The sequence below is a fragment of the Erpetoichthys calabaricus genome, chromosome 15 (genome assembly GCF_900747795.2).
Source record: "Erpetoichthys calabaricus chromosome 15, fErpCal1.3, whole genome shotgun sequence".
Classification (NCBI taxonomy): domain Eukaryota; kingdom Metazoa; phylum Chordata; class Cladistia; order Polypteriformes; family Polypteridae; genus Erpetoichthys; species Erpetoichthys calabaricus.
This window is the reverse complement of record NC_041408.2, coordinates 76104186-76117226: the sequence shown is the minus strand read 5'-3', so window position 1 is coordinate 76117226 and position 13041 is coordinate 76104186. Positions and strand designations below refer to the sequence as shown.

At 38.0% G+C, this 13041-nt stretch overlaps 1 protein-coding gene across 4 annotated transcripts in view; it reads right to left on the bottom strand.

Moving 5' to 3' along the window:
* The window catches only part of LOC114666140 (ribosome-binding protein 1-like), a 114119-nt gene extending 101434 nt beyond the window's left edge, over positions 1 to 12685 (bottom strand). For 2 of the 4 annotated variants that reach the window (XM_051919642.1, XM_051919643.1), the window contains exon 1: positions 12480 to 12684. The gene's annotated coding sequence lies outside the window, so the exon portion shown is untranslated. Of the gene's footprint in view, positions 1 to 12479 lie in introns of all 4 variants that reach the window. The other 2 variants (XM_028820885.2, XM_051919644.1) reach the window with 2 other exon arrangements.
* Between the last annotated feature and the right edge of the window lie 356 nt (positions 12686 to 13041).

The window sequence follows — 13041 nt, the reverse complement described above, 5'->3', positions numbered from 1 at the left end:
ACCTGCGTCATTCAGAATTGACTTTAAAATTCTGCTTATGGTTTATAAAGCCTTAAATAATCTCGCCCCATCCTATATAATGGAATGTCTGACACCTTATATTCCAAATCGCAACCTCAGATCCTTAACTGAGTGTCTCCTTAGAATTTCAAGAGCAAAAAACTTAAAAGAAGTGGTGAGGCGGCCTTCTGCTGTTATGCACCTAAAATCTGGAATAGCCTGCCAGTAGGAATTCGCCAGGCTAATACAGGGGAGCACTTTAAAAAAACTGCTGAAAACACATTTTAACATGGCCTTCTCATAACTTCACTGTAATTTAATCCTGATACTCTGTATATCCAATTCATTATAATAACTATTCATTCAAAATCTGTACTAACCCCTACTCTCTCTCTTCTGTTTCCTTTTCTGGTGTCCTTTTGGTGGTGGCTTGCGCCACCACCATCTACCCAAAGCACCATGATGTTCCAACAATGATGGATGGATTAAAAGCCAGAAGTCTGTATGACCATCACCATCAAGTGACTCCGTGAGAACCCTAACTACTAGGGATGCACCGATACCACTTTTTTGGAAAACGAGTACGAGTACTTGCATTTCAGTACTCGCCGATACCGAGTACTTAATAAAAACATGATTTAAATTTACAGGTAACAGCTTTAGTCATATAATTTAACAAAAAAAAAAACCAAGAAACTCTCGTCTATCCACTGGGAGGTTAGGCTAATTAGCGACACGGGGCTAACACTGCTTGTCCAAATATCCGTGGTGAAACTAAACGCAGAGGAGGCTTGCAGTAGGCTGTGGATATGTTTTTTCACGTGTAGTTTAGGCAGCTCCGTGTCAGTCATGTAGCGGCGGCTTGGGATATCATATCTGGGCTCCAGAACATGGAGGAGACGCAGGAATCCCACATTTTCTACCTCCGAGAGTGGCTGGTCACTCAATGCAATGTACTCGATAATTGCCTGTGTTATTTTCACAGCACGTGGATCGTCTCTGGACATTTTCTCTCGTCTTGCAAGAGTTTGCTGCAGCGTGGGTTGTGTTGGTTTAGAAGCGTGGGTAAACTCTTTGTACTCGTCGTGTTGGGATTTTAGGTGCTTGATTAAATTACTTGTGTTAAATGCGCTACCTTTTGAGCCTCCTCTGGACAATTTCGCTGAGCACAATTTGCAGTCCGCCTTTGTTTTGTCGTCTTCATTCACTTTGAAATAGTTCCACACGGCTGACATGTCTCGCCTCACCTTGCCTTCTCCCCGCTCTGAGCTGCAGCCGGGGCCTGGGGGCGGGCACTCGGCGTCTGTGATTAACCCCTTACACGCCGCTCAAACATAGACATTTCTCAGACCGTGGTATCGGTCCCCGGTATCGGGGGACTTTTAACGAGTACGAGTACTTTAGAAAATGTGGTATCGAGGCAGATACCAGATACCTGTTTCGGTATCGGTGCATCCCTACTAACTACAAAGAGGACTATTTCATTTATGTTAGGTAGAATGCCCAGAGGGGACTGGGTGGTCTCGTGGTCTGGAACCCCTACAGATTTTATTTTTTTCTCCAGCTTTCTGGAGTTTTTTTTTTTTGTTTTTTCTATCCACCCTGGCCATCGGACCTTACTCCTTTTCTATGTTAACTAATGTTGTCTTATTTTAATTTTGTATTTTGTCTTTTATTTTTCTTTTCTTCATTATGTAAAGCACTTTTTCATACAAAAAGTAGCTCAATGTGCTATATAAATAAATGTTGTTGGGGGGGGAAAAAAAAAAAAAAAAAAAAAAAAAAAAAATGCAGGACACCGAACTCAAAGTATTCCACTTTCCTGTCCACATTAACTTGTTACAAGATTTTTCTGTGCTTGGTTATCAGTCACAAAACACATTAAGCAGACTAACTCCACATAGTCACAATACAGTACTGCAGAAAGGCAAAACCCACCAAGAAAACCACTCCAATGGGTTGTGTGCACAAGTCACCCAAGCCAATTTAGTGCTGCCTGTCTGGTCCGTTCATCTCAGAGATCAAACTGAAGTATTGTATGTGCAAATAGCCAAACTCCACAGAGAAAACAACTTCTAAAAAAATCACAAAGAATACAATTATTTCCATATTTCTAGAATAGGAACACTGGCCCGCTAAGTGCTTCATTCAGGGGCACACAGGGATTCACAGGTTGAAGACCAAAGACACATAAGCTTGAATTTTACACTTTAAAGATTTGTAAAGAGGGAACACTTTTTTGAAACATTTAATATCAATTCAAACCAGTCATTCCCATTTAAAACAGCCTTAAAAGAACTGGCACAAGTACAACACTGCAAATTCCACGAGAACTGTCAGCACACAAATTTAGAGTTTTTATGATGAGAAAAGTCATCCGAGGATACAGCTGTTCAAACGGAGATCAGTAAAGAAATGCTGACTTGCAAAATTATTCCTCATCAGACCAGATTCAAGAAATTAATTTCTAGTATTAAGCTGGTAAAAGTATTACCGCACACCCCTCACAGAGTCCCATGTTTAGCCATTACTTAGCACTTGCTCATTTGTCAAATGTGTATGTACGTTTTCTCCAGACTCTCTGGTTTCATTTCAAATAGTGCAGGTTTGGTTGTTTGGCATCTTTAAACTTGCACAATAAAGACAATGGATGGGTGTGTGCATGAATGATTGAGCACTGCAATGTATGGTCTCAAAGTTCTTGTATCCAATTCTGCTGTCATATCCTCTCACATTCCTCCGCCCCAAGTAGTATATGGGTCTTCAGAAAACTGAATTATACATTTACTAACATCTCAGTGCACAGGAAAAGCTCCTTTACCGAGGTTCAGAAAATGGTCCAAAATTAACAGTTTCATGGTTGATATTTTTGAGATTAAAAGAAACAGCAGGCCAGATCAAGGGCTGTATGACAACATTTTGCCATCTCAAGTTCCAGATGAATATTACTGGAAATCCCTTTGCAGATCTAACACAAAGCTCCAAATATTTGTCTGGTACACAAATCCAAACTGTTGGACCAGTCTCTGTCAAGATTTGCACTCCTCCCTCAATTGATTAGGGGACGACCATAGACTTTGTCCAAACCCAAATTGTTGACCCTTTGGGGTTCCCCTTCCTATTTTTTACTACAGTTGGAACAACTGTCATCTGGAGTCTCAGGGAAAGTGAAACACCAGAACAGACTGAAGCCAGACTAGAACACAAACAGACCAGAACTTAAAATTACTTATTTGGGCAACAAAGGGTACTACTTTTAATAAAAGTATAATGAAGTGAATCAGTAAATAGAAGGGCACAGTGGTTCACACTGCTGCTCCATACTTCTTGCCTTGCACCAGATGCTGCCAAAATAGTCTCTAGCAATCGCAACAGCAAACTGATTTAAGTGGGTCTAAGTAATGGATGAGTAGATCAATAATAGAATAAATTAACTAACATCCATAGTTATTGAAAATACGGTATGACTTGGTTACCATTTCACTCTTGACACCTACACTTCTTTGAAGGACTAGCCGAAAACTTGATTCTAACTTCGGGGGCCAGGGGAAGAAGAAGATTGCAAAACATTTTTAATTTGGTGACTGCTCGAAGAGTAATCTCTGCACATGTGCCAAATAAGGGCTAGGCTGCAAATTAAAAAAAACTACAAAAACACCAACAGAGCTGTGCATTATGAACACAAGACATTCGACAAATGAGGAGACCATTCAGTCCACCTAACTTGTTTGTTTAGCGAACGGTGGAGCTATCCCAATATCTCAGCCTGACATTTCTTAAAGGTTAAGGTTTCTGCATGAACAGCATATCTACTATGGGTACTTTGTTCCAGATTTCTACAGCTCTTTGCAAAAAGAGGTGCTTCCTAGGTTTAGTCCTATTTACACATCCCCTTAAATTTTACTGGTCCTTGAAAACATGATTCACTGCTTTGTTGAAAGAATCCCGTTAGATCTACTTTTAAAACGTTGAATACCTGGATTAGGTCTCCAGCCTCTTCTGCACAAGACTAAATAAGTCTAATTCTTGGAGTATGTCACAGTATTAGAAGTCTTGGAATACACCCGATTGATCTCTTCTCCACAGCTTCAAGTCTTTCTTGTAGTGTGGGGACCAGAATTGCATATCATACTTCAGATGCAATGTCACTTCTGCATTATACATTTGAAAATATAAATCAAGGGACACATTAGGCTTCATGTTATTTATAAAAACTTTGGAAAAGAGGAGGAAAAAAAAAAAAAAAAAAAAAAAAAAAAAGCTATCCAATTTATGTCATTACCCCTCATATATGCAATATTTCCTATACTCCGAGTAAATTAAACCTAAACCCCTCTTTCAGTCCCACTCATGACAAAAGCTACTCTAGTTGGTCATAGAATACTTCATACATTCTTCATTCATACTATACAACTACAAGGACAGCCAGCCAACTGAGAATTTGTATCTATCCATCGGTTTTCTAAAACCAGCCACCAGGACTATAAAATTAAACGTCAGAAGTTAGTCTTGGATGACAATTTGGATATGCCAAATAACCCTGCACACACATTGTGGAATGTGCAAAGAAACCCAAAAGTGCACAAGAAAAAGACATGCAAAGATAGTTAACCCAAAACTCCAGAGGTGTGCAGAAATAACACTAACTACTATGCCACCCAAAATCACTGGTGTCTTTCCCTAATATCCCCCCCTCGTTATTATGCCCTGTAGTCTACCACCTTTCATCTCTCTCAAACAGTTTTTGCCACCCATTTTCATGAAGGGCATCAATTAGTTCCTCTGACAGAAAGATTGTTATTCTTTCAGAAATAATTTTAAATTCAAGGAAAACGTTTATAACTAATGTTGTTTCTCCCCCCCACTACTATGTACTGGTGATGCCAAGCTGCTGACATTTTTACAGACTGCAAATTACATTGTTATTTCCAGTCCCCTTTAAGAAGTCTGTTAGAGTAGGTGATCATGCACATGGTACTGCCTCCTAGGACATTGAAAGGGCTGCTTTATGCATGGCAGCAAAATCACTGGGTTAGTGTTTTTATTTATTTATTTTTTTATTTTTTTAAATAAAAAAAAAAAAAAAAAAAAAAAAACGCCCTCACTCAAGGACCCAGAATGGATCTGCTAAAATTTAGTACTAGTCAGCCATTTCTAAATTACCTCCAATAAGCACTGCTAAGGTTTTCAATATGGGTAAAATTATATATATGCAACTCAAGTAGAGCAGAAGTTAGTGTTGCTTCCTGACCTCACAACTAAAGAGAAAGGTCTTTAATTTGTAATGTAATATTGGGTGCTCAAGTTCTAAACATATTTCATGGGTATTTTCTGCTTTCCTCATGTATAGCAAAATATGGTACACACCCCCTAACCCACCCAATTCTGCTTCCTGCCTTGTATCCTTTTTCACACAACTCTGTTACATAGTGGGTCCCAAACATTTTCTATCAGGTTCCCCTTTTGTGGATATGAATATTTTACAGTGATGATTAAATAAAGAAAAATCACTACTATTGAGCAAGCACTTAATGTCATACCCTGCTTATTGGGTAACACTTTGACATCCAACCCACCCTATATTTGACTCCATCCTATCCACAAACAATGGCAAGGTGTACTTGGTCCTAGTGTGTATGTTCAGCCTTCATGACACCCCCTGCCCAGGGGGTCCACTTACGAGCCACTGCTATAATGGAAAGACATTTATAATGCAAAAGGATCTTCAGGTACAGCAGTATTCAGGCAATTATACGAGAGCCACAGGCTCTGCAGGTTTTACTACACATGAAAGATGTTCAGTCCTAACTATTATGGCACTCCTTTGATCTAATTGTACTACTTATGAGATTATACAATTCCATTGTTAATGGAATATTACCATAATTTGCAAATATGACATGTATAATACAAGGAGTTAATAGCAGTAAAGAAAACCCTAAGAATAAAGTACTGGTTTGTCTTTGGGGATGCAAGAGGGGGGGGCGAGAAACAAAAACAAAACAAAAAAAAAAAACACAAACGCATAATGGTGTCAGCTCCATGGATGCTCTGGAGTTTGAGTGCCCACAATAAGTATAACCCAAATATAAAAACACAACCTATAGATATCCAACACGTTCTACTGTAACATGACTTTTAGAAACACTGTTGCTTTCCAGAAAAAACAATCTTCCAGTTTAACTCATGGTAAAAACTCCAGGAGTCAGATGAAGTGTACCCAAGGGAGAACCAAACTAGCTGTAAAACAAGACAAAACTACATAGTACAGTACAGTATTAGGTGGAGACAATCCTCAGATGCAAGTGCTGCTACAGTGAACAGCTGAACAAGATCAATACCAAGTGTAGCTGCATTTACCCAAAATTACCAAAGTTATGAAGCTTTAGTTTACTTCATGGAATTCTGGGAATAGTGTGACACGTCGAGTTTTTAAAAGCTTTAGTAAAAATTCAAGAAAAATAGTTCACAAAAAAAAAAAAAAAAAAAAAAAGTTTGGTATCGGAAAGTAAAGTCCTTGCTTAAAAGAAAATTCAATTTATGGTTATCGTTTCATTTAAGTTTGTTCATATAGTCGAACCATTTCTAAACAGTCATAAAACTGTATGCCTACCCATTTACAAACTGCAAATGGGTCTATCAGTTCATGCTAGCAAGGAGACTAATTCCAAAATGACCCAATTAACACCCTGTATTACAGGTATAGCCAAGAAGGTTCTATTTCACGTTAACTACATGGGGCAAAGGAGATACCATAATCTATAGCTATGAAAGAAAATTATATTTTATTCAAATTAAGCAGGCACTAATACAAGTTTAACTAAGGTATGAACTCTCTAAGATTGGCTCTTACACTTCCAGCCCCTAATTGTTCATGATATATTTAAACTAATCTGCTGCTAGTCATGTTTTTCATTGTTCCTCAGTTTGCTCAGCAAGTTGTCCGATTGCCTATTAACAGCAGCACACAAGCAATTAATGACTTTCAGCTGGACATCCCTCAATTTATAGGGACAAAGCACATACATCCTCAAGTAAACTTAGTAAAAATAACTAAATAATTAAAACTACATTAGATTGAAAAAAAGAGTGTCACTGTAATTATAAATGTTACTCATGTTGAGCAACTGAAAGGCTATGAAATCTATGGAACGTATATAGAAAGAAAATGACAATGAAAGGTAAACGATAGAGTTGTATGTGAAGCATAATTGTCTCTCAGCAGCTCATCAATGGATGGATGGATGATCTACCATCAGGGTGGACCTAGTACTTGCGAGAGAGAAAAAAAAAAAAAAAAAAAAAAAAAAAAGGTAATGCAGGTGTTGTATCAAATTCACCAACATCCCCCCCCACTCCCCTCACGTGCACACATGGCACCTAAGCCAAGAGGTATAATTTAATCTTTAAGGTAATAGGGTGTTGTACCATGTTAGCCATTATGGATGCAATGAGAAGTCAAGCACAATGACATTTTATTGGCTAACTAAAAAGATTACAATATGCAAGTTTTACAATATGCAGAAAGGGCCTGAGCTGCCTTGAAAGCTTGCATATTGTATTCTTTTTTTAGTTAGCCAATAAAAGATGTCATTTTGCTTGACTTCTCGTTGCATCTCTAAAAGGTAAATAAGTGCTATTTATTCATTCGGTCATACTATTCGGAGAGCCTATAGAAATTGTAAGGTTGTGTTCATTTATATTTTGCGTGTTACTGCATTGAGTGTTAGGCAGTATTATTTCACTGTAGCTGCAACAGGTTTATAGGATGTTGATATCACCCCTGCTGAAATAACACCCCCCCCCCCACCTTTAACTCCAGACTTGAAGGTTTAAAAAAAAAAAAAAAAAAAAAAAAAAAAAAAAAATCAATGTCACCGAATACACTAGATTATGCACTAGAAATTTCACTCTTACATTTCAGCTAAAGTTGTGAATTTAATGTTTCACCTTCTCTCATTAGAACCAGCATTTTGCTGTTAAGCAGGTATGTCAAGCTCTTGCACACTATACATGTACTGTACATGGTTAGTTGTACATTATAGCGCTTCAGTCTAATGTAACAAGTGACTACTGGCTTAAATCTCTGGGGGTGACCATCACCAGGATTTTATTTTATACGATATGTTCGTAGAGAGTGCAAATAAAAGTAACACACCCTGGAGCCTGTAGGGGTCTTATTCTTGTAATGAATCAACTCATTTTCTCAATCACATAAATAGAGAAGAGTGAATGTTTGTCATTCATTATGGACCCATTTTTTCCTTATACCCTAAATAGTCACCAAAGTGTATAAAATACCTAATTAGAAGTTAGACAATATTTATAAAGAATTCATCATCACAGCACAAAATTCACTGTACAGCACAGGCACTATATAATTCACAGTGTGAGAGATCTCGTATCAGATCTGGAGGACTCTCAAAAAGATACCTCCATGGCAATCCATAAGGAATACAGTATCAAGGAATCTAGCCACGTCTATTAATGCACAGTGTCCAAACCAGAGAATGAACGATTTCTTAGAAGCTCTCACTCGGCATCTTTTTACTGAAGACTGATACAATAAAATGTATGCTGATTAGTATTTTTCTATTTCTTGTATTGTGTAATATAAAATATTTTCATGCATCACTTGTCTTTTTTCTGTGGCATTAAGTCAGATATATTTAATTCAGTATCATGCTATACTGAAGTCCAAATATAAAATGAGATTTTTTTTTTTTTTTTTTTTATTACATTAAAAAAACTGGCAATTGCATATTTGTGGTTTTTCATGCCCCCCCCCCCAAAAAAAGCATACTTCAAGGGCACTAATCCCCGAAGTTTGTCTTATATATACAAAGACCACACCAGCACAGGATTATCCTCAGCTCAGAGCACACTGCAACTAACCCCACCAGTCTCCTAGTGTTAAGCCATTTGTTTTGGTTTCCTTCATTAACAAGAAACACATTCAGAAATACTGCACTTTTGATATAACGATCCATCTCTCCCCTAATTCATTGGTCAAGAACCCTGCCTTTAATTCAAAGGCATACTATTATAGGAATTGGCTTCCTGTTTATGTGCACGCTTATTTTTCCCCAAAAGTACCTTGTCACATTTTAATTAAAAAAAAAAAAAAAAATGCGTTTTGCAGATTTTAAATATACAACTGCATAACTTAAATGTCAATTATGGCACATGAATAACATGCCTTTTTCCCCTTCCACAGATGTTTTTCACACACACAAAACTTTTTTTTTTGCTGTTGTACAGCACTGGTCACCTTTGGTTTCTATCAAACTTTCTCTGTTCCGCATGAAAACACGAGAATAAGTTCTCGGTCTTAAATTAAACTACATTGGGCAAGTAACACAAAAATTGGGGTAGAGTATTCCTTATTCTTTTAATTTTACATCAGGGAGGACACTGGAGCAGTGGTTAGCACTGCTGTCTCACAGCTCAGGTCACAATTTTGTATGGATGCCAGACACTTCCCTAGCCCTCTGGGACATTTCTGACCATTGCACCATCATAGTCCACTCAAAACAAATTGTTCCTTCTTGTCTGCCGACTTCAATGAATTTTATGAAGTTTGATGAAATTGCCAAACAGTTCTGCGTTTTTAGGCAAAACAAATTCAGTAGAGTTCACTCATCACTACCCATCACTATTAGTTAATGGGAGATTAATGTTAATGTAAAACAGCACAGAAAATTATAACATGAATACTATAACAGCACAGACCAAGTGCATCAGCCTGGTAATGAGTCACCAGTTGTATGAGCTGGCATTCTATCATGCTGATCCACAACTTCAGAGAATCCTATTTATATAAATAAGAAGCCTGACAAAGTTGCATTTTCCGTATTCGTTGGAATTCATGCAAGTGGTCCTTCTATGGACAGTAAGCTACCTAAAAGAGTTATGTGAATGAGACCAAACCCATGGGCTCTTGGCTCTGGCACGCACAGCAAAGGCACTACAATGCATTTGGTGTACAACTTATTAAACTTTCCTAAGCATAGACATTCACCACTTGGATAGACCCAAAAAATAATGCAGAAAATAATAAAGGCACCAAAGTGCTGGTTACTGCAAAATAAAAAAAACAAACTGAAGATTCAGAACAAATGCAGTTGGCTGGACTACATGGATGTAACATTTAATGTTGGACGTTACAAGTGTGCATCTATAAAATTAACAGAATTAATCTTATTCTTGCTCCAAGAGACAGAAGCACTACCAACTGCCACCCAAAGGTCTTAGAGGAGTTTTGCTTTTATTGCACAATTTTTAATTGTGATATCAAATGTATCAGCATAACCCAAGAACTTTAAACAGGTTGAAGAATTAATGGCAGAAATAGTGAGATAATAAATCTACAGATCGCATTTTATACCTCTAGTCACTGTGGGACTAGTCAGTTATCCCAAATAATTAATTGGTGTACTGTAGTCAGTTTTAAACCACGAACGGCCCTTAGTTTCACACTCATAGTCGGTTTGTTTTGTTCCCAATCAGAACATGATTCGCTAGGTTTTAATTTCCAGTTAGTTCGGTTGCATTTCACACTGCAGACTATTAGGCGAAAATACCAATAAACGCACCAGTGTGCTTGTCGTGGACTTCTTTCTGTGGTAAGAAATTTTTCCTGCGAAAAAAAATTATTGTAAATGGTTAAGAACAGTTGGGTTTCCATATCGCTGCATTTTCAGTGATTATCTGGTTTATTTACCAAGCACAAATCTACGAGCAGAAATTACCTAAGAACTTAGATTACTTTAACTTTATGTCCTATTACACATGGTATGAAAACGGCATCTTTCAAATAGGCGCGTGAATACACTGATGTGCTTCATTTTTCATTTCACTTTATGATGCTGTGCATTCACTCCTAAGTAGCCGCCATATGAACGTAAAGCTGGTTATCCCAAATGACTTCTGTCAGAACTCCGGTAACTATTTGCTAATAATTTTCATTTTGTAATATTTAACATTTGCTAGATATGCCAATGTTGGCGTCCCGAAAAGCGATCACACTGAGAAGACGATCCACCTCCATGCATCTTTACCAGCGTATGGTTATTCGGTTTGATCCTCGTTTCTCTCGACTGCTGTAAGTGTTTTGATCAATCCGATTACAAGTGATATGTATCACCCAAAACTTTACATTATTATATGATCGCGGGGCATATAGCAGATTCCATTTAGGTGCTAGGCTTGCTATGAGTGACGGGTAATCATACAAGTAGTTTATGTGAGCTGTGTTACTTTTGTACCCATGTGCGTATTTATGATTACATTTTTGTTTAAGGCTTCAGGTTAACCCTTAACTCATTACGCTGTGAATGAGATCCCCACGCTTAGAATACACAACCTAGCGCGTTCAGTTTTATCCATAATGCACAGCATTTCATGTAGTATAATCAGTCCCGGGTCGATCGCATGCACATTGGTTCGCTTGGAACTGCGCCGAGAGCACTCTTTCCAAAGGGCATGGGTCCGGCTGTTTTTAGAACTTTTGGGAAAATTGCACCACACGAATTAAATGTGAAAACGCATTGAGCTAAAGTAATGATAACGGTGAAGAGTCCAGAATCCATGTCTCATTAGGACCCTGCTCGGTCCGCTCCTCCCCTCAATCAGCGGCCCGAAGTCAGAATTAGTCAGTTCGCAAAAGTTGCTTGCAAAAGAAGGCTTTCCCAGAAACAGAATGAGCGATTCTACGACTTAAAAATATATCAAAACGCATGTAAATCAAACGCCCCTAACAATCCCACCGAAAAAAAAACAGTCGACGTATACAAATCGCGCATTGCCGCAGATGCGCGTTAACCGCTTTCACGTGCACACGTATCAGATTTGGAGCTGCTGCCCTTTTAAACGCCCCCAGTCCATCCCAGGACGGGATTTTTTTGGACACGTAATCTTTGATTCAGCTCACAGCGTTCATTCATTAGCTAGCCAACAAAACTTTTCCCGACTATTCGCCATTAATAATACTTCAAAAGTACGATTTAAGGAGACAAAGATGAAAAGAGTAACCCCTACATCAGTAAAATTTTGCATTCAGCTTAACATATACGTGCACAATAGCTTTTTGTTTTTAACTACAGTTCTTATTGCGAATGTGATACCTCGTAAATGCAATGAACCCTTTTCTTTTTCTCTCACTTTTGTATTTTTTTGGTTTAATTTCATTCTGCACACTACGTCGGGGGGGATGTACATCTTTAAAGTGTGAAAAGTTCAATCACTAGGAAGTATTCCAGTTATTTTTCCCGTTAGCTTGAAAGCAAATCAGGCCAGGTTTTTGAAATCTTTTTTGACACCTTGCGACTATTCGACTTTATTAAAAAGCAATCATGCTGTTTACGAGACTTCATTTCAACCTTTCATTTTCGAATACATTTCTCTTTAAATCTGCCTCTAACTTTTTATAAGCAGATTGTCCTCGCTAAAACACGCGTTCATCGTTAATGCAGTCTTACCTTCCTCTGAACACAACTGCAGTACGTTAAAGTAGGGTAAGATATCGATCCTTTTCTTTCCTTTTTCAGGTTTAACTTCTTCCTTGCCTTCCCAAAAACCTTTCCTTCAGTCTCTGCGCTGTCTGTGGAGTCGTGGCACTTTCTTTCTCTGAGCTGGCAAAACGCCGGTCCACAGTTTAGCATACTTTCCACCCCCGACTACAAAATTACCTTCTAATTGGTTTAAATTTATGACAATCAAGTACCAGCTAACCAATCATGGAGCGAATTGGTGTTGATTCTCAGGAGAAATAAATAGAAAAAGGCGGTAATTTAAGGCAAGGAATCCTGATGAAAAGCATTGTGGGATTTGTATTTTAATAGACTTTGGAAAGTTGCAAAGACAGAATTTGCAAAAAGAAAAAAAAACTACAAATCCCAAAACCACCAGTATTTTAAAAAGTATTCCGAGTTTAAAAAGACGTGGATTTTTTTGCAGTTATGGTTACAAAAAGGCAGTGTTAGCGTGTTTGCATTGAAACGTCACCCTTGCAATATTTGTTCAATCGATTGCTAGAAGAAC